Source organism: Macaca mulatta, chromosome 10 (assembly GCF_049350105.2).
Source record: "Macaca mulatta isolate MMU2019108-1 chromosome 10, T2T-MMU8v2.0, whole genome shotgun sequence".
NCBI classification, from domain to species: Eukaryota; Metazoa; Chordata; class Mammalia; order Primates; family Cercopithecidae; genus Macaca; species Macaca mulatta.
In genome coordinates, this window is record NC_133415.1 from 92127694 (window position 1) to 92146270 (window position 18577).

Genomic DNA, 18577 nt, shown 5'->3' on the forward strand with positions numbered 1-18577 from the left:
GTCCATCCATCCACCCATCCACCCACCCATCCAACAAATAGGGACATAGTGGAATTCCATTCCGAGACAAACTCAGAGAGGAAGGTGAAAGCAGACAACACACATGTTTTAACAAGTCTTCCCTGAAGGATTTAAGGTATTCATATGCCCTGTTTGCAGACTCCTTCCTGAGCCAAGTGTTGTTCATGTTGTCATCACGAACAAATTACTGATCGCGGTGGCTCAAGCCTGTAATCCCAGCACTTTGGGAGGCCGAGACGGGCGGATCACGAGGCCAGGAGATCGAGAGACGATCCCGGCTAACACGGTGAAACCCCGTCTCTACTAAAAAATACAAAAAAACTAGCCGGGCGAGGTGGCGGGTGCCTGTAGTCCCAGCTACTCGGGAGGCTGAGGCAGGAGAACGGCGTAAACCCGGGAGGCGGAGCTTGCAGTGAGCTGAGATCCGGCCACTGCACTCCAGCCTGGGTGACAGAGCAAGACTCCGTCTCAAAAAAAAAAAAAAAAAAAAAAAAAAAAAAAAAAAGAGAATGAGAGACAAGTCTTTGTGAGAAGAGTAGATAGATACTTAAATTAAGATTAAGATTTTTTGACTGGTAATTACCACCCCAATCTTCAGTCTAATTCTGGCCACTGCTAATTTTATAGTATTACAATGGGAAAAGACACTTTCCTCCCCTCTTGTGTTTCATATTGTTTTCCACCGAAGAAAGGGAGATATTAGAAAAATGCCTTTCAGGAGTGAAGTCCTGTATTAGAGCAATAAAAACTAAAACCCTAGATCTCAATGGTGCAATGCAACAAATGTTCGTTTTCCATTTATTCGAAGTCCGGTGACTGTGTTCCTGTTCTGTGGCTTTCCTGAAAAGCTTTCCTCCACGTGTGACTCAGGGACTAAGGATCTTGCTATTTTGGGATACTACCACGTTAACTCTATCAACCAACTTGAACTAATTGACATCTATAAAACGCTCTACCCAACAACAGCAGAAATCACACTCTTTTCAAGTGCACATGGAGCATTTACCAAGATAGACCATATTCTGGGCCATAAAACAAATCTGTTAGTTTTGATAAATTTGAAAGGATTCAACTCATACATAGAATATTCTCTGACTACAATTGAATTAAATTAGAAATCAATAAGAAAAAAGATATCTGAAAAATCCTCAAATATTTGGAAATGAAATACCACACTTCTAAATTAGCCATGGGCAAAAGCAGGAAGTAAAAAATACTTTTAACAAAAAAATGTGGAATTTATGTGATAAACCTAAAGCAATACTTACAGGGAAATTGATAGTGCTACATGCCTGTGTTGCAAAACAAGAAACCTTTCAAATCAATGACTTCAGTTTCCACCTTAAAAATTAGAAAAGAAGGAGCAAATTTAACCCAAAGTAAACAGATAAAAGGGAATAATAAAATTCAGAGTGAAGGCCATGCATGGTGGCTCATGCCTGTAATCCCAGCACTTTGGGAGGCCAAGGCAGGCAGATAACCTGAGGTCAGGAGTTAGAGACAAGCCTGGCCAACATGGTGAAACCCCGTCTCTACTAAAAATACAAAAATTAGCCAGGCATGGGGCGGGCACCTGTAATCCCAGCTACTTGGGACACTGAGGCAGGAGAATTGCTTGAATTTGGGAGGTGGAAGTTGCAATGAGCTAAGATTGCACCATTGCAGTCCAGCCTGGGTGACAGAATGAGACTCCGTCTCAAAAAAAGAAAAAAAAATTTAGAGTGAAATCAATGAAATAGAAAACCAGAAAAAGAGAAAAATCAATGAAATCTGTATAGACCTGTGTGTATTAAAGCGATTGAATTTGCAGTTAAAAACTTTCCCACAAAGAAAACTTCAGGCCCATGGTTTCACCGGTAAATTTTATCAAACATTTACGGAAGACATAATACCAAACATACACAAACTCTTACAGAACATCAGAGAGACTTGAATATTTCCCACATGATGTCTGGTCTTATCACTTCTATTCAGTGTTGTTCTGGGTGTTCTAGCCAGTTAAACTAAGCAAGAAGGAATAAAAGGCATCTGGATTGAGGAGGAGAAAGTAAAACTATCTTTACTCACAGATGACATGATTGTCTCTGTAGAAAATCCCATGGAGATTACAAAAACGCCGTTAGAACTAACAAGTGAGTTTAGTAAGGTTGCAAGAGACAAGATTCATATATGAAAATCAATTATTTCTATATATTAGTAATGAATAATTGCATATTGGAATTAAAAAGCAACACCATATACTAGAGAATAATATTATAAAATGTTTATGGATAAGTCTAACAAAAGACATGAACCATCTATACCCTGGAAACTACGAAATATCACTGAGCAAAATAAAAGGCAACCTAAATAGAGTGCTATATCTTGCTCATGGGTCAGAGTCAGTATTGTTAAGAAGTCAGTTCTCTCTGAAATGGCATATGAATTTAATATAATTCCAAGCAAATGGACACACTAATTCTAAAATTCATTTGGAAATGCTAAGAACCTGGTATATTCAAAATAACTGTGAAAAGAAGAAAAAAACTTGAAGTCTTATGCTCCCTGATTTCAAGATTTATTATAAAGTTACATTAATCAAACTAAGTTTTGTCATCAAAATAGACAAATAGATGAAGGTAACAGAATTAGAGAGTCCAGAAATATGTAACAGAATAGAATTCCACATATATAGGGGCAGCTGATTTTCAATTACGTGCAAAGGCAATTCAATGGGGACAGGGTAGCCTTTTAAACAAATAGTGCTTGAAGCATTTGGATATCCATATGCAAAAATATCTAAACTTTGATTGTACCTTCTACCATATATAAAATTTTTAAAAGATGAATCATGGATCCAAATATAAAACATAAACTATAAACTATAAATATATACATATAAATATAAATCCAAATATAAAACATAAAACTATAAAACTTCTGGAAGAGACAGCAGAGAATCTTTGTGACTTTGGGTTAGGCAAAGACTTCTTAGATAAGACACCAAAAGCATAAGTCAAAGAAGACATAGACCAACTGCCTTTCATCAACATTAAAAACATTTGGTCTTCACAAGATACTGTCAAGAGAACAAAAAGATAAGCCACAGGCTCAGAGGAAAGCTTTGTAAAACAAATATCTGCTAAAGGACTTACATCCAGAATATTTAAAGAGCTCTTAAAATTTTAAGAATACAAATACCCAACAAAAAGTGAACAAAATATTTAAACAGAGACTTTATCAAAAAAGATAAATAGATGGTGATATAGGTACATGAAAAGATGTTCAACATCATGAGCCATTAGGGAAGTGGAAATTAAAGCCATAAAGGGCGATCACTACACACCAGGTAGATTGTTGAAAATTAAAAAGACTGATCACACCAAGTGTTGGTGAGGATGTGAAGGAAAAAAAAAAAAACCCATATATTGCAGATGTTAGTGAAAATGGTACAATCACTTTAAAAGCAGTTTGGCAGTTTCTTAAAATGTTAAGGATATATCTACTATATAACTTAGCTATTGCATTCCTGGGTATTTGACTAAGAAAAAGGGAAGACGTGTCTACACAAAGACTTGCACACAAATGTTCATAGTAGCCTTATTCACAGTAGCCTCAAATTGGAAATAGTCCAAATGTGTAGCAATAGGTGAATGGATAAATTATGACTCTAGTCATAAAATGAAATACTCAACAATAAAAAGGAATTATTGATACTTGTAACATGGATAAATTTTAAAATAATCATACTGGGTGAAAGAAGTCAGACAAAACAATACCTACTGTATGGGTTCATTTATATAAAACTTTAGAAAGTGCAAACTAGTCTATAGTGTTAGAAAGCAAATCAGTGATTGTCTAGGATGGGGAGGGAGAGAAAGGAGGATTATAAAAGGCCACAGGGAAATTGTTGGGATGATGGATATGTTCACTATCTTGATTGTGGTTTCATGAGTATATACATACCAAATTGCATACTTTAAATATGTGTGGTTGACTGCATATGAGTTATACCCTAATAAAGGTGTTAAAAATAGACTATCTGGCTGCTTAGTTGAAAACAGTTTGTAGATGACAAACATCAAAGAGAAGGCCTCTATTGGAAGTCCACTGCAGTAGTTCAGGTGAGAGATGATGGGAGCTTGAACTGGGGTGATAGTAGGGGAGGTGGTGAGTGAAGGCGGGATTCCAGATATGTTGGAGATGGGATGTGAGAGGAAAAGGTATTGAGGCTTGGGTTGCAGTTTCCTGTCATGGGGATGGCTCTGGGAGATTAAATAGCTTTCCTCAGTCATGCTGCCAGCTAGAGGCTATGCTGGGACTGAAATCCAGATCTGCCAAGCTCCATGGAGGTCCTGGAGAGCAAGGGCTCCCTCCCTTCTCGCTGTTTGTGAACCCTAGGGTGAGGAGAGATGGAGGATGGGTCCAGGACCTGCCTGAGAAATATCTGGATGTGGAAGATTCCTGCTTGCCTGAAATGCGGGGCCCTGTGGCCCTGATTTACCCCAAGCTTCCTCAGTTCCTGGGGGAAGGTAAAATGGGCCAGGGCAGGAGAGAAGAAGGGCAAACTGGATGAACTAATTAGGTGCCTAGAACTCAATGCAATCTTGACACTGTAGTTAGGGTCCTAAAAATGCAGTTCCTTAACAACTTCAAACCCTGCTGAACTCACCAGACCCTGAGCCTTGAGAGTGTGACTGAGCACATTGAGGGGTGTGGGTGTGGTACATAGGAGTGGCTGTATTATGTAGGGTGACCAATTCATCCCAGTTTGTCCAGAACTACCCAGGTTTTGACACTGAAAGTTTGTTCCAGGAAACCTCTCATTCCAGGGAAAATGTGGATGGTTGGACATCCTATCTGTGTGCCTGAGTGAATGTGCATGGATGTGTGTGTTTGTGAGTGTGCATGTGTGAGTTCTTGGGCCTGTGCAAGTGGATAGAGCTAAGTACATGAAGAAGGATGTGTCAAGGAGTATGTATCCACATGTAAGGGTGTTACTGGAACTTCGTAGATGTCTCAGGCAGATTTATTTATCCCCTCCCCTGACTCCTTCTGTGCTTCCAGAAAGGATTAGAGGTGGCTCTGTGCAAAGGCAGTGTTTTGAGTGGTTGAGAGTGTGGACTTTGGAGTTTGAATGGACCTGGGTTCACATCCTGCCTCAGCCACTACTGCCTGTGTGACCTTGTGCAAGCAACTTAACCACTTTGTGGGTCATTTTCCTCAGTGGACAATGGACACAAGGACCCTTTATCATGACCACAAATGAAATAATGCATGTAGAGGGATGGCCACCCAGTAATCGTTCAGTTCATTGTAGTGATTACTGTCACTGTTCTTGTGAGTCTGGTGTGTGAGACTCAGTGTTGTTTTACGGAGTGTGTGACTGTGAGTGTGTGCATGTGCATCAGTGCATATGCATGAGTGTGCATATGTGAGTGCATGCAATTTTGTGTGTGTATGTGTGCATACTTGTGTGAATGTAAGTGCGTGTATGGCGGTGCCCATGCAGGTGTATGTGAGTGAGTGCATGCATGTACACATGTGAGTGTGTGTGTTTCTGCTCATACAGAGCCATCCACTCTCAGGGTGGGCAAGCTGCTTTGGGCTTCATCAGGAAGATTGGGTGGGGTGAGCAGAGTCCAGGGCCCCTGCAGACACGAGGTGCCTGAAATCTCTGCGTTCTTTTTCATGGTGCCCTCAGCTCCCAGCAGGGCTCTGGCCGCAGTTCTCAGTGATGTGCATTGGATAGGATTGAGTTCTGTATTGTACAAACTGCCTTATTAAAATATATGTTGTGCCTTCATGAATCTTCAATGTGAGGCACTTAGTGAGGAGTCCATAATCCCCTCAATTGAGCTGTATAAAGGAGGACTGTGGGGGAGATGAAGGCTTTCTGCAGAGGCTGCAGTGAGGAGGGACAGCTGGGGGTGGGGGACAGAAGGTTCTCACGGATGAGGGTGGGGGAAGAAGGGAGAGAAGGTTCTAGCATATAATGGGAGGAAAAGAAGGAGGATGAAGGAGTGGTTCTCCCAGAGGAAGGACAGCAGTTCTCACAAATGGAGGATGGTGGTTCTTGTGGACTGAGAGAGGCAGTTTCCATAGACTGAGGGCAGCTTTTCTCCCAGACGGAAGGAGAAAAGAGGTGGTTCCCATGGACTGAGGGAAGAGGGAGGAAGAAAATGGTTCCCAGAGACCAAGGGAGGTGGTTTCTACAGACAGAGGGAGGAGACAGGCACTTCTCACAGATAAGGCAGGTGGTTCTCACAGCCTGAGGGTAGAGGGAGGAAGGAGGTGGTTCCCAGATGCAGAAGGAGGAGGGAGGCGGTTTTTTCAAAGGGAGGAGGGAGAAAGAAAATGGTTCCAAGATACCAAGGGAGGTGGTTCCTTCAGATGTAGGAAGGAAGTTCTCACAGATAGAAGGAAGTGGTTCTTACCGCCATAGGGAGGCAGTTCCCACAGGATGTGGGGAGTGGGTGGTTAAGATCCACCAAGGCTGCAGGGTCTGGTCTAGGTATTACTCTTGCAAAGAGGTTGACTATATAAAGGAAGAGGACCTATGTATTTTATGGCCATCTGGTCAGGCTGGCAGGAGGAGGTCGGATTGCCCGGGGAGGCTCGGTGCATTATGGGACTAGAGTGACTTTTCTTAGAATCAAAGGCCCATGGCTTCTTTTACTCAAGCTGTACACTGTTTCTGCTTCCTGGACTGCCTGCATCCTGCAGGCACTGCTCAGAGAATCTGCCCCACTGCCCTGTCTGCTGGCCATAGCCACTGGACCAAGGGGCATCTGCTGGTCTGTTGTCAGACATCTCTCATTGCTGTGAGATGCCTATGCATAGCTCAGAACTTGGCATACAGACTATGTTCATTAAATAAATATTTGTTGGATGTGTGCTGGAGTCCTCATTTTACCTAGAAGAAATGGAAGTGTGGAAAGATTAAGAAATTTGTACAAAGTCACTTGGCTGTTGTCAGACAAGGAGAACAATCACATTCTCTCTTAAGAATATAATTTGGAGACATAGAAACAGGAGTTGGTAGACGGCATTTGAGCTAAAAGTTCATGTATAGTTGGGGCTGGAGTTGGTGTCTTGACAACCTGATTTATTTGAATTATTGGGTTACAGGTGGGGGTGAGTAGGCAAAAACATACAATGAAAGAAACCCCTCCGAAGAGGAGATAAAGCTGACTGCAGAGAAAAGTGGAGATCAAAGGACAGAGACAGAGACAGACGTAGAGAAAGAGGAGAAAGGTGCACTCTTCCTTCCTTTCTGAACGGGAGCAGGTTTGAATGAGTTCAAGACCCTCCCAGGGCTGAGCTTCTGGCCTGAATGCCTTGGGCACCCAGTCTTTGCTGAGGCAGGTACAGGACAGACATTTTCTCACTGGATTTTCACCGTAGTCTTGTACTGTGTGTTTCCCATTTTGTGGTTGGGAAAACTGAAGCTCTGGTGACAAATGCCCAGGGGGACACAACTGGGAGGACACAGAGGCAAGACAGAAAACTACTCTTTTCTGGCTCACTACTCTCTAGCCACACTGGCCTGGGACAACCCCCAGTCCTGTCTCGGAGTCTTTGCACTTTCTGTCCCTCTGCCTGAAACACTCTTCGTCCTTATGTCTACGTAACTGGCTCTCTCTGAACCTTGAGGTCTCAGCTTGATGTTGCCTGCTTGAGAAAGTTCCCGTGGTCACCCTGTCTAAAGCAGCCACTACAAGCTTTTATTCAGTAATAGCCCTTTGGGGTTGCTGTTGCTGTTATTAGTTTTTGTCTACAGGGGGCGTGCCCGGCATTTATCACAATTGGTAATTATTTTATTGATTCAATGATTTGACAATTCACACACATGCTGTAAGCTCCGTGGAGAGAGGCATGGCCTATGTTTTTGCTGTGAGATGCCCATGCATAGCTCTGAACTTGGGCATACAGATTATGTTCATTAAAAATTTGTTGGAGTCCCTGTTTTACCTAGAAGGAGCGGAAATGTGGAAGGATTAAGAAATTTGCCCAAAGTCACTAAGAAAACGAATAGCTGGAGCAGGGGTTGAACCAGCATCTGATCCAGCTCCAGAGTCCACACTCTTCTTTGACTGTCACAGTAGGAAATTTCCATGTACTCCTCCTTTGTGAAAATCACCTTTTCCCTGGGCTGGAAGATGTGGCAGAAAAGGCTGAATCCCACTGGCCTGAGCAGTGAGCTCACTCCACACCCCTGCTGTTTATCCCCTGTCCTGAGCTGCAGTGGTCAGGATGTCAAGGTTCAAGACCCAGCCCTGCGCTAGCTTGCTGTGGGAACTTAGGTGATTAATTACCTGTGTGTGTCTCGTCTCCTGCCACCCATGTGGCTGAGGCTCTGCCGTGCCCTGTGCTGAATGAAGACAAAGAGAGAGAGTGTCAGGAGTGTCCAGGAACAGGGTGGGTGTTGAAGAGCCTGCTCAGCTCCTGCCATATTTCATTGTCATAGCTATCAACCTTCCTTAATTTCAGAGGTGAGTTTGAGCACCTGGGGGTGAGGGGAGAGGAATGCCAAGGGTCAAAGTTGAAGCACAACAGATGACAGGTCACTGCTGCCACAGGCACTCAATGTCTCTCCCTCTGGGAGTGGGCTAGGGGTATGTTTATACTCTTGAAAGCAAGAAGCGAGGCACTGGAGAGGCTTTAGGGGGTGAGGGGTGGGAAGAGTCTGCTGCCCTGGTTCACTGAGGTGGAAGTCAATAGAAGGGGAGGACACTTGGTGCCTGGGCTGGAGGGGGACTCTGACTACACTGTCCCTGCTCCCAAGACCAAGAAGAGCACTGGGGCCACTCCTGGGCACTGACTCCCTGTACTCTGGTTCATCTGTGTGGAGGAGGCCCCTGGGAGAGGGGCCTGGGGGGCCACCAAAGAGGAGGTGGATGAAAAGTCATCCTGCTGTGTCTCCCTGAAGCAGCGCGAGCACACGCAATTATAAGACTGGGCAGATGACAGAGTTAGTTAATGTAACAAGCCCTTTAAGCATTTAGCCACATTCGAGTGTTTAATCAGCTGTGTAAAGTGCAATATCTATCTTTCAATTTTATGCCATTAGGGGAGACAAGATTTTGATTAGGTACTTAATCTGTGCACGGAAAAAACAGGCCCATAGCAAGCCCACGATGGGGAGGGAAAGGGACATTGGACGGGGGATTCGATAAAGGGGAAAGACAGAAATTTAACATAAAAGAGAATTAGTGCAGCTCCTTTCAATTTAGTGCCCAGGCTTTATGGCCTAATCAATTAGAGGACTGGCCAGGGCTGCTGGGAAGCCGCTCAGCTGGGCTGGAGGCTTGGCCATATTAATTCCCTTCATTACGCGGGGGTCAGGCTGAGGGCTTTGTGGGGGCTCGGCACGGAGTGGGTCACTTCTCGGGCACTGGATCAAGAAGCCGAGGGAGGAGGTCAAATGGTGTCACGCTGGACAGGAAGCATCCTGGGGGCTCAAGGAGGGCTGGGTACCCAGGAGGGTGGGACTGAGAGGGTTCTGGGAGGGTGCAGGTCCATGAGGTGGTGTAAAGTGGTGGGTGAGCCCTTTAGTTGTGGAGTAGGAGAGGCCTGGGTTTGCAGACCAGCTTTGTGACCTATTGACTGTGTGATCTTGGACATATTGCTTGGCCTCTCTGTGCCGCAGTTTTCTGTAGAACTACAATTGTGGCTACTCCAAAGGATTGCCAACCATGAAGAGAAAAAGAGGAAGTAGCATGCAAAAAACTTACTTAGCATAGTATGTGGCTGAGTGAACACTCACTCAATGTTAGCTATTATTGTTATCATTTTTGTTTCTAATACTGTTATATGTGCCACTGGAGGTAACATTTTAATAGGCAGGAGCTTTAACTGCCACCACCACCGCTTCCTTTACACATCAGTCATTGTGCTAGGTGCTCTTTCTATTAGAGCAGTTTTATAGGTTGGTGCTATTGCCTGCAGTTTGCAAATGGGGAAACTGAGGTACAGTGAGGTTAAACAACTTGTCCAATGTCACACAGTGTTGGAGGCCCCAGAATTAGCGCTTTCTCTCATGGTCCTTCCTATCACGGGGTGCTCACTCCTTGCTCTCATGGCAGAGTTAAAGGGGACTGAATTCCTTGATGGTAGAGGTCACCAGGAGAGGGTAGCCTAAATGTTCCCAACGGCTCTAGATCTTAACAAGTCACATTCCAGTTACTGAGTGAATTGTAGGAAAAATGCCTGAGGCTGTGCCAGTGACTTTTACAGAATCATGGAGACCTTAAACCCTGGGAAATGAAGGTTGGTATCCTGAAAGTTTCCTTAAGCCATGGCCCGTGAAAGACAGAAAAAGTAGGGCTGCTTGGAGTGGAGTGGAAATGAACAGCTGGGTCCCTCTCACCACCTCCTCTGTGGCTCTAGCATGTCCTGAGAGGCACCTGGGCAGGACCTCAGGGTCCAGGGAGCCCACTCTGAAACCCCTGGAGCTGTGAGTGAGCTGGATGCAGAGTTCAGGTGGTGAAGCTCTAGAGGGACTGTTAAAGAAAAGCTGGGAAGGAAGTGGAGACCGTTGGAACCAGCAAATGTGTCAGTTGAGGGGGCTTTTCTTCTTCAGCAGATATGGGAAAGGGGTGAGGGAGCATGCCAAGATTTATTGGGCACCTATTGGCTGACTTCTCTCTCAGTAGTTGTAAGACTTAGGGCAAATCATTCACTTTCTCTGCCAGTTTCTTCAGTTGCAACCTGGAGTGATCTTGGTTCCTTCCTCACAGGCTGGTTGTGAGGGTGGGATAAGCTGATATATGTCAAGTGCCGAGAACCCTGTGTGGCACTGAGTTGAATAGGGATTCGAATAAATATTAATTACTGCTATTACCGGCTATTACCTCAGCACTTTCTAAGTGACAGGCCCAATGCTAGGAACTATATACATGATACTATCCCATGCCATTCCTGTGCTGTCTGTGTGGGTTGTTAATATGGTGCCAGTTACAGAGGTGAAAAGTTCAAGTTCAGAGAGCTGAAGGGACCTGTCTGATATCACACAGCTGGTGTGCGATGGGGAGGAGACTGTCTCCTTGACTGCTGGTTGCTTCTAAAGGCCTTCTTCCACGAAGTACCATCTCGACAGGCATATGGTATGGCCAGAGTGAATCTAAAGTCCAGCAGGGCATTTGGGAAATTATGTAGTTCGTTCAACATGTATTTGTTGAACACCTACTAAGTGCCACATACTACGAGCCCTGTGAAGGCAAGACTCACATCCGTCATTGCTACTGCCACCGAGGAACCACTTCACATGTTTGTATAATGAATGAATGGGTGAGTGAATGAATGAAGGTTGTACTGAGCCACATCCTCAGTATCCTCGAGGAGAGAGTGGATATAAGGGCCTATGAATAACTTGATTTTGGTGTTAGGTGGAGTGGGAGGCAACATGATAAGAGTGCACAGAAAAATGAGAAACTCTGGATTGGAAACCTGGACCTCTCTCTGCAGTTAGACGAGATGTGTAACCTCTCTGAGCCACTTTCTTGTGTTTGGCAGGGGCAGGACAAAAGTCCTGCTCCTCTTGCCTTTCCCCTTGGCTGAGATGATCAAGGGAAATTTCTTGGCTCAAGGTCTGCCACATGATAGAGGCTCAATGGATGTTACTTGCCATCCATCCTGCTTTTTTTTTTTTTTTTTTTTTTACTTGAATGATCAATAAATCAGTGAACCCATAGTTTGTATCAGCCACGAGGGAATCTTTTATTGAGGTGTCATTAGGGTCTGTCCTTGATCTCTCCCTGTTGACATTTTTAGAAATACGTCAAATAAGCATGAAACAACAGTCCAATTACTGCTCCCAGGGCATCCTGTTCTTCTTCATAGCACGATCCTTGGTTTTAAATCCTGTGCTTCTTTTGTCTGTTAGACTAGATTTCCACTAGGGTAGGGAATTAATCTTACTCATTGTAGCAGACTAGCTGCTCAGAACTTTTTTTTTTTTTTTTTTTTTTTGAGACTGATTCTTGCTCTATTGCCCAGGTTGGAGTGCAGTGGTGTGATCTCATCTCACTGCAACCTTTGCCTTCCAGGTTCAACTGATTCTTATGCCTCAGCCTCCCAAGTAGCTGGGATTAGAGGCACACGCCACCATGCTCGGCTAATTTTTATATTTTTAGTAGAGATGGGATTTCACCATGTTGGCCAGGCTGGTCTCGAACTCCTGACGTTGTGATCCACTCACCTTGGACTCCCAAAGTGCTGGGATTATAGGTGTGAGCCACTGCGCCTGCCCTCAGAACATGTTTTTGCCAAAGGACTAAATAAATGGATGGACGAGTGACAGAGATGGCCTTGCAGTCCCATTTTTGATGGGACACAGATGGGCAGGATAGTTTATTGTGCAATAGTACCAAACATAAGAAACTTTCTTCAGGTGGTAGCACTGGGCTTAGTTTTACAAGATAAAATAGGACAGACAAAACCGTCAGCCACTGCACACGGATCCTGCAAACCAGCTGTATAAACATAAGCATGGGTGAGAGCGACCACTTAACCTTGCCCTTTTTGATTCCTTAGTCGTTTGGAGTAGAGGTTGGCAATGTTTTCTACAAATGGCCAGACAGTAAATATTTTAGGCTTCGAGGACCCTGCAGTCTCTGTTGGAGTTATTCAAGTCTCATGTAAAAGCAGCCTTAGACAATAGCTAAGCAAAGGAGCGTACCTGTGTGCCAGTAAAACTTTATTTACAAAAGCAGGCAGCCAGCAGATTTGGCCTGTGGGTGGGTGGTTGCCAATTCCTGATTTAAAGTACAGCCCCAGGGAGTAATCTTACAGCCATGCAGCTTCACATCCACCTTAATTAATACTGACTCTGGGCAGCTGTGCTCCCATTTTACAGAGGAGAACACTGAAGTGGATAGGCAGAGTCTGTTGCAGAGCTGGACTCAGCAGGGCTGTTGCTCCAGACATGGCAAAGAATAACTACCAGTTACGGAACACATTATACGTCACGCACTTAACATGCATCATCCGTAGAGCATCCTCATTGACCTGGAGAGGTCTATCTCTTATTCTCCTCCTTTTTACAGTTGAATAAACCTGGGCTCAAGGAGGTTAAATGACTGACTTGTGGTTCCACAGCAAATGATTTAGTGTTTAGTTAAAATTTATTGGGCATTCACTCTCTTCCAGACGCTTTTGTACAGTTGGGGCTAAGGGAAGCCCCTGACCTCAACGTGCTTACATTGTACTTGAGGAGAGTGGGCAATGAATGAATGAAATGAATCAACAATATAGAACGTTAGAAGGGAATAAGGGCCTATCAGTCAGGACAGGCATGGCTTAAAGCAAGGGTCAGCAAACTCTGACCCATGGGTCAGATCCTGCCCACTACCTGTTTCTGTAAATCAAGTTTTAGTGGAACATAGCCAATCCCATGTGCTTCTGTGCCTATTTTCATGCTACAGGAGAGTTAAGTAGCTGCAGCAGGAATTGTGTGGCTCTTAAAGCCAGAAATTTTTTGACCCCTGGCTTCAACCAGGGTTTATTTCTTGTCAATGCTTTATGCCCCTCTGGGTGGGCCCAAGAGCACAGCCTTTTGGTCCCTCAGGGAACCAGGCCAGTGGGGCACCCACCATCTTGAATGTTTGCAAGGCGAAGCAAGATTCTGGAAAGAGTCTCAGGGGCAATTAGGTGCCTGGCCTAGAAGTGATATGTGTCATTTCTGCTCAGAATTTCTTGGCCTTACCCAACAGAAAGAGTTCTAACTTTGACATGGGTTTAGAAGGTGAAGAGCTAGAAATATTTGGTGAGTTGCTCTGATGACCACATGTGCTATGAGAAATAAGTAACCAGGATAAGCTGATAGGAAGTGCCAGGGGCTTTTCAATTTTAAACAATGCCTCCAGGGAGGGCATGGATGAGAAGTCAGCTGGGATTTGAGACCAGGTCTACTCATCTTAAAAGAGTGCCCTTTCACCCTCCATGCTATGCTACTCTACCCTCCATAGCCTGTAAAGAGCCGGTGCTGGGAAGGTCATTTGCTGGCTAAATGGGGAAGCACACTCCTCGTGAACTCCTGCCAAGGGCCTCACTGCCCCTGTCCCCGGCCATCTCGCTCCAGCTGTGGGATTTCTGACTCTCACAGGTCACAACCCCATAGTGGTCACAACCAGGCAGCTTTGCTGGCCAGTCCTGGGAGAGATGGGCTGGGGGAGGAGGGCGAGAGGCCCTCTCTGTGAGGCTGTGACTCCACGAGGCACTACATTAATGTTATTAATAACCCTCTCAGCCTTTATTGAAAAGATGCTCTCCGTGGCTGAATTTGCCACTATGGCAACCCATTTATTAAGGCTGTAAGAGCTGGAGTCGCTTCAGACCATATTTATTACCATGATTTGCTGAGGGAAGGCTCTGATCCGGGACTGGGGCAACTGGGGGAGAGAACGTGTTGTTGCTTAGAGGGAAGGTCTTGGCTCACCTTGCCAGGAGGTCAGCGAAGGATGCGGTTTCGGTCTCTCCTGATTAGATCAGGACTCAAATTGCAGTTGCGGAGTTTGGGGGTTGAACACAGTGGTGATTCCTTCTCTCTCTCTCTCTTTTTTTTTTTTTTTCTTTTTTAGATGGAGTCTCGCTCTGTCCCTTAGGCTGCAGTGCAATGGTGCAGTCTCGGCTCACTGCAACCTTCGCCTCCCAGGTTCAAGCGATTCTCCCGCCTCAACCTGCCAAGTAACTGGGATAACAGACACCCACCATCATGCCTGGCTAATTTTTGTATTTTTGTGGAGACGGGGTTTCACCATGTTGGCCAGGCTGGTCTTGAACTCTTGACCTCAGGTGATCTGCCCTCAGCCTCCCAAAGTGCTGGGATTACAGTCGTGAGCCACCACACCTGCCCTGATTCCTTCTCTTAGTGTGCATATAGGACAGCAAGACTCAAAGGAGCCAAATGAGTCCCCAGGGGCACAGAGCTGTGGCCAAGTGAGCAGTAGTAGGAGTCCTACAAGGCGGGGGCTCATTTTCTGTAAAAATATAAACTAGATTTCTCTCTCTCTCTCTCTTCCCTCCTTCTTTTCCTCAAAATATAAAATAAACTGTTTTAGCACCAGAAAAAACCCACAACATCCACAATGATGGTAATACCACCAGCAGCTAATGCAATCAGTGTCGGGCTAAAGGATTTCTGTTCATTCCCCTGTCTGAATTCTCACCATAGTCCTATGTGGGTTTTGTCATTGACCTCATTGTACAGAGGAGGAACCTGAGTTCTGGAGAGATTAGGTAACTTGTCTAAAGTCATACAACAAGTAAGTGCAGAGCTGGGACTCAGCTAGTTCTGATTCCAAAGCATGCGCTCATATCCTGCATACCACATCATCTCCTTTTTTGTTGTTGTTGTTGTCCCCTTTACAGAGTCCAGAGGAGTGACAGGCTCAAGCGCATGGACACCTTCTCCAATAACCGTTCCTTTGTCTTTCTCAGGCCTTCCTCTAGAATAGTCTCAATATGAGCACTTGGTCATATTGAGTGGAGTGGGATTTGCATTAGTTTGCTCAGGCTTTTGTAAAAAAGTTGCACAAACGGAGTGACTTTAACAACAGACATTTATTTTCTCACCATTCTGGAGGCTACAAGTCTGAGATAAAGGTGTTGGCAGGGTTGGTTTCTTCTAAGGCCTCTCCTGTTGGCTTGCGGATGGCTGTCTCTTCACTGTGTCTTCACATGGTCTTCCTTCTTTGTACGTCTATGCCCTATTTTCCTCTTCTTATAAGAAAACCGATCATATTGAACCAGGACCTACCCCAATGACTTCATTTAAGTTTATATATATTTTCTTATTCTTTTTTTGAGACAGGGTCTGGCTCTGTTATCCAGGCTGGAATGCAGTGGCATGATCTTGGCTCCCTGCAACCTCTGCCTCCCAGGCTAAAGCCATCCTCCCACCTCAGTCTCCCGAGTAGCTGCCACCATGCCCAGCTAATTATTTTTGTATTATTATTTTTTTTTTTTGTAGAGATTGGGTTTCATCATGTTGCCCAGGTCCCAAGCTGGTCTCGAACTCCTGAGCGTAAGCCATCTGCCTGCCTCGGTCTCTCAAAGTGCTGGGATCACAGGCGTGAGCCACCATGCCTGGCCTCACTTAACTTTAATTACCTGTGTAAAGACCCTATTTCCGAATACAGTAACATTCTGCAGTATACAGGATTCAAGGCCAACTTCCTGGCATCTGAAGCTCTCTCGGGTCAGCAGAGAACATCCATGGAGTTTTGCAATGGAGCACTGCAGGCAACTGGCTCCTGTCTACACTGAAAGCTCTTATTCCCCAGGCCTCACTGGAGCCCAGGTCACATTGATTCCATCTCAAAATGGTCCTCTCAAAAGGGCGTGAACTTTCTAGAATTCCCAAGGTCTTCTCTTCCATTCTAGGCCCTGGGCACACAGTTGCCCCACAGCTGTTCCTTCCTTCACACACTTTTTGCTGTTGCCCATTTAAGGTGTGCTTCTGGGTATATCTTGAATCTTCAGGCCTGGGATGCCTCGTATTTCTCTTCCCTGGGTTTGTGCTTTCTATTTCTGCTCTCTCCATGACTGACTGCATCCTTCCTGGCCTCCCTCCCTCTTTCCTTTCCTTCTTACCTCCCTTTCTCTCTCCCTTTCTCTCTCCCTTGTTCCTTTCTTTCTAACTCTCTTCCTCACCCCCAAAACCATTCTCTGTACATCTGTCCCATGTTGGGGACTGTGCTAGATGCTGGGGATTCAATGAAGAGCCCAAACTAAAAATTTAAAGCAAAGACAGATGCAAAAATGGAATCTCTCTAACATAGGCCCCATTCTCATACAACTTCAGACTAGGGAGGAGAAGGGTAATGAAAGATTATTGCAAGTTAATGCATGGAAAATTGCACCTGCGAAAGTGGCAAGAAAAGGCATGTGTCATGAGAACATAAAATAGAAAGATTCCTTCTTGCCAGGGAGGCCAGTGGGTGAGGCTGAGCTGAGCTGAGCCTTGGAGGAGACATGAGGCTTAACTGGGCAAGGTGACAGATGGGGCAGAGGTTTTGTGCATGAGGCACGTGATTTAGGCTGTGCAAGGACACTGTGGAAGGAAAAAGCTGAACACGACTGAAGAGACAAAAGTAGGACAGTGTAATTGGAAGAAAGAGAGCAAGAAGCAATGTATGAGATGAGGTTGGCAGAGGCCAGATCATGAGACGCATTAATGATTTGTTGAGAAATCCATTCATTTAGCCTCAATGGAATGTGGAGCCACTGACGGGTATTGAGCAGCGAGTGGGACTAGGCAAAGAGACCATGTTGGTGAGTACAAAAGATCATCCAGGCTGTTGAAAGCAAGCTGAGTGGGGGTAGGGAGGTCCGAGCATGTGGCTCATGGGGTGGGATATGTTACCAGATAGGTGTCTTTCACTCTATGCACCCATTGGACTTTCTACTTTTTCCTTAGTAGAAGTTGTCACTTGTAAGACCAGATAGCAAAGACACCAAATCATTGTCTTTTTTTTTTAAGTTTATTTTGAGCTAATTTTATACTCATGTCAAAGTTGCAAAAGTAATCATAAAAATCCCATTCTCCCAGCTTCCCCCAATAGCATATTTTATAATCATAGTATAATGATGAAAACCAGGAAACTGACATCAGTACAGTATTATTAAGTAAACTAGACCTTTTTTCACCAGTTGGTATCACCGTGTGTGTATGTTTTTTTTTTTTTTTGAGATGGAGTTTTGTTCTTGTCTCTCAGGCTGGAGTGCAATGATGTGATCTTAGCTCCCTGCCAACTCTGCCTCCCAGGTTCAAGCGATTCTGCTGCCTCAGCCTCCTGAGTATCTGGGATTACAGGCACCTGTCACCACGCCCAGCTAATTTTTGCATTTTTGTATTTTTGTATTTTTTTTTGAGACAGAGTTTTGTTCTTGTTGCCCAGGCTGGAGTGCAATGGCATGCTCTTGGCTTACTGCAACTTCTGCCTCCCGGGTTCAAGCGATTCTCCTACCTCAGTCTCTGGAGCAGCTGAGATTACAGGCATGCACCACCACGCCCAACTAATTTTTTTTTTGTATTTTTAGTAGACACGGGGTTTTACCATGTTAGTCAGGCTGGTCTGGAACTTCTCACCTCAGGTGATCCACCTGCCTCTGCCTCCCAAAGTGCTGGGACTGCAGGCATGACCCACCACACCTGGCTGTGTCTGGGTTGTAAATTATGGACTTTAAAATTTTCAAGGTGTGTGGCAGAAAAGGAAACATCCTTGCCAAGCTAGTGTCCTCTATCCCAAATACTTAAAGAACTTCTGGGTTTCTAAATGGTGGAAATTAGGGAGAGAGCATGGGGCTTAGGTGTGATGATTTAGTCCTATAAAGGACAGAATCAAGCACCCTTCAGTGTGCTTCTCTTGGATGGCTGGGGCAGCTCTATGGCGAATTTCTATCCTCCACTCTTTTCCCCGGCTCTGTCATCCACTCTACTCACAGCTATTAGATTTGCTGAAAGCCCACCTCTGCCTGTGCTCTGCAGGCCACAGCATCTCCCCTCTCCCCTCTGCCCCTTCCTGTGAGGTGAGGTATAGACCTCTCGGGACGTCCTCTGGATTTCTCTACC

General features: G+C 45.0%; 1 protein-coding gene across 1 annotated transcript in view; it reads left to right on the forward strand.

Moving 5' to 3' along the window:
* Positions 1–18577, forward strand: part of LOC144332162 (uncharacterized) — a 402040-nt gene that overhangs the window by 200832 nt on the left and 182631 nt on the right. The gene's annotated exons all lie outside the window — the stretch shown is intronic.